At 42.6% G+C, this 3,528-nt stretch overlaps 1 pseudogene; it reads left to right on the top strand.

Annotated features, from left to right (window-relative positions):
• Nucleotides 1-202: 202 nt before the first annotated feature.
• LOC119528781 lies at nucleotides 203-3,072 on the top strand (annotated as a pseudogene).
• The last annotated feature ends 456 nt before the right edge of the window (nucleotides 3,073-3,528 follow it).

The following is a 3,528-nucleotide window of genomic DNA, read 5'->3' as shown; positions in this document are numbered from 1 at the left end:
TTAGGGAAATGAAAATCAAAACCACAATGAGATATTTTACACCTACTCAGAGTGGCCACTATAAAACAGAAAACTATAAGTGTTGGAGATAATGTGGAGAAATAGGTACACTTATTCACTGCTGGTGGGAATGTAAAATAATACTGCCGTTGTGGAAGACAGTTTAGCAGTTCCTCAGGAAGTTATGGCCCTGCAGGCAACCATGGTGGCACACCTTAAGAAGCAAGTGTACGAGGAATTCAGAAAGTGGTTCAGCAACAAGAGGAAATCACTACTAAGAAACTCCAAATGACAAAACCAAGTATATCTTCAGCACTCCACATAGATTTGTGTAAAGCTACTTCCCCAGCAGATGCATTGCAGTATCTACTCCAGTTTGACAGGAAGCCTGTTGAGGCAGAAAGTGTGGTGGGAGTAGTCAGGATTCTCTTGGAACATTATTATAAGGAGAATGATGCATCTGTGAGGCTGATAATTGCATCTTTTTTGGGTTTATTATCAAAGACTGCAGGATTTTCAGCAGACTGCATTATGGATAATGCCATTAACATCTTGCAAAATGAAAAGTCTCATCAAGTTTTAGCTCATCTGCTGGACACTTTGCTTGAAATCGGCAATAAACTCAGATAATCCAGCTATCCAGATTAGATTAATTAATATAGCCTGTAAGCACCTGACAAATACCTCCCATGGTGTAAAAAATAAGTGCTTGCAATTACTTGGCAATCTTGGTTCTTTGGAGAAAAGTGTCAAAAAGGATGCTGAAGTACTAGCTGTTAGAAATGTACAGAAGATTATAGGGGATTACTTCAGTGACCAGGACCCGCATGTCAGAACAGCAGCTATAAAAGCCACATTGCAGCTCCATGAAAGAGGACTGAAATTACACCAAACAGTTTATCCTCAGGCCTGTAAATTGCTCTCTGATGACTATGAACAAGTGCACAGTGCAGCTGTCCAGCTTGTCTGGGTTGTCAGTCATCTCTATCCTGAAAGCCTTGTCCCAATCCCTTCATCAAATTAAGAAATTCATTTAGTTGATGATGTGTTCAGAAACATTTGTCACATGGTCAGTGATGGTTCCTGGGTGGTTTGAGTTCAAGCTGCAAAGCTATTGGGCTCTATGGAGCAAGTCAGTTCTCATTTCTTGGAGCAGACCCTTGATAAGAAGCTGATGTCAGATCTGAGGAGGAAACACACTGCACATGAATGTGTCAAGGAGCTTTACAGTTCAGGGGAATTTTCCAGTGGCAAGATGTGGGGAGATGATGCCCCCAAGGAAGAAATAGATACAGAGGTTATGATCTTGGTTGAGTCAGGAGCTTGTGGAGACTTTGTTCATGGGTTGGAAAACGAGATGTATGAGATCCACATTGCTGCTGTGGAGGCTCTCTGCTGGCCCAGGCTTCACCTGCTTTTGCTGAGAAATGCCTCAATTTCCTGGTTGACATGTTTAATGATTAATTGAGAAACTGCAACTACAGTCCATACATACTATGAAAAAAATCTCTAACAATATCACCCTCCAAGAGGGTCAGTTGGATACTGTCCTGGCTGTGTTAGAGGATTTGTCCAGAGACATTAGAGAGGCTCTTTGTGAACTCCTATGTTGTACTAATGTTTCAACCAAAGAAGGGATTCATCTGGCATTGGTGGAGCTGCTGAAAAATTTAGCCAAATACCCTACTGATAGGGACTCCATATGGAAGTGTTTGAAGTTTCTGGGAAGTCGGCATCCAACCCTAGTGCTTCCTCTGGTGCCAGAGCTCCTGAGCACCCACCCATTTTTTGACATGGCTGAACCAGACATGGATGTTCCTGCTTACATTGCAGTTTTGGTTCTTATTTTCAATGCTGCTAAAACCTGTCCAACAATGCCAGCATTGTTCTCAGATCACACATTCAGGTACTAAGCCTACTGTTGGGACAGTCTTTCTCATCTTGTTCCTGCCTTGAGATTACCAGATAGAAAACTAGTGTCATCAACTGTTTCTCATAACATCATGCCTCATGAGGTTCCTTCCCAATAGTTTCTGCAGCAAAGCCTTGAAACAGTGTATAGTTTTCAACACCTGGACCCTCAGGGAACTCAGGAGTTGCTGGAGTTCACCATCAGGGATCTGCAAAGACTTGGAGAACTTCAGTGTGAATTGGTAGGAGTAGCTGATTTCTCTGCTACCTATCTTCCATGTCAACTTACTCTCATCAAGGCCTTGCAGGAAAAGCTGTGGAATTTAGCTGCCTCTTTGTGTCTGAAGCAGAGTGATTTAGCCTCAGCAGCAGCAAGACAGATCATAGAAGAGACCTACAAAACGGAGTTCATGTACAGTGGCGTGGAGAATAAGCAGGTGGTGATTATACATCACATGAGGCTGCAGGCCAAAACATTGCAACTTATAGTAACAGCACAGACTACTCGAGGAGTTTACCCCTTATTTGGTATGTGTAAAAAATTTTTACAGGAAGTAGACTTTTTTCAGAGGTATCTCATTGCTGACTTGCCCCACCTACAGGATACCTTTGTGGACAAACTTCTTGACCTCATGCCTGGACTCATGATATCTAAACCTGCAGAAGTAGTCAAAATTCTACAGACCATGCTGTGGTAGAGTACCTTCCTACATCTCCCCCTTCCAGAACAGGTCCACAAAGTCTCAGCCACTATTATTGAGTCAGCAGGCAATAATAGTGGTTTACATCTGGGTTGGTGGTGGCCCTGGATGTTGATGCAACCTTGAACATGTGCAGGATCCTCAGAGCACTGTGAAGGTCCAGGTCTTATATACAGATGACCAGGTTCAGCTAATCTACCCCAAGCCAGCAGACTTCTGGAATCCTGGCCAAGGATGGCACCAGCTCATCACTCAGGTGTACCTCTCCCATGCTGCCTGGACAGAACCATGCCAGGTAGAAGTGAGACTGCTGCTGGCCTGCAATTCCAATGCACAGATTCCAAAATCCTGGATTGAGGGTAATGAGGTACCATCCCAGATGGAAACCAGCACTGAGGGCACCATCCCCTTCAGCAAACTTGTCAAAGTTTACATAATGCCTAAACCTGCAAGGCGCTGAATCACAAGCAGTCTTTACAACCATACCTCAAAGGGCCTTTATATGGTTTATCAGAGTGAACCAGGACCCTGTGACCTTTAACAGGGTAAATTATTTTGCATTAAAGAAAGCAAAAAGCTTCAAAAAAAAATAAAAACAACTAACATATGATCCAGCAAACCTGCTACTAGGTATATACCCAGAAGAATTGAAAGCAGGGACTCAAACAGACATTTGCATACCAATGTTCATATAGGCATTATTCAGAGATTCCAGAAGATGAAAGCAACCCAAATGTCCATCAACTGATGAATGGATAAGGAAAGTGTTTTATAGACATATGATGGCCTATTATTGAGCTGTAAGAAGGAATGAAGTTCTGATACATGTGACCCATGATTGAGCCTGGAGGACATTATGTTGAGTGAAATAAGCCAGAAACAAAAGGAAAAATATGGTATGATCTCACTAATAAAA

The sequence above is a fragment of the Choloepus didactylus genome, chromosome 3 (genome assembly GCF_015220235.1).
Source record: "Choloepus didactylus isolate mChoDid1 chromosome 3, mChoDid1.pri, whole genome shotgun sequence".
Classification (NCBI taxonomy): Eukaryota; Metazoa; Chordata; class Mammalia; order Pilosa; family Megalonychidae; genus Choloepus; species Choloepus didactylus.
Note: the sequence above shows the minus strand (reverse complement) of the source record. Positions and strands in the feature narration are given on the sequence as shown.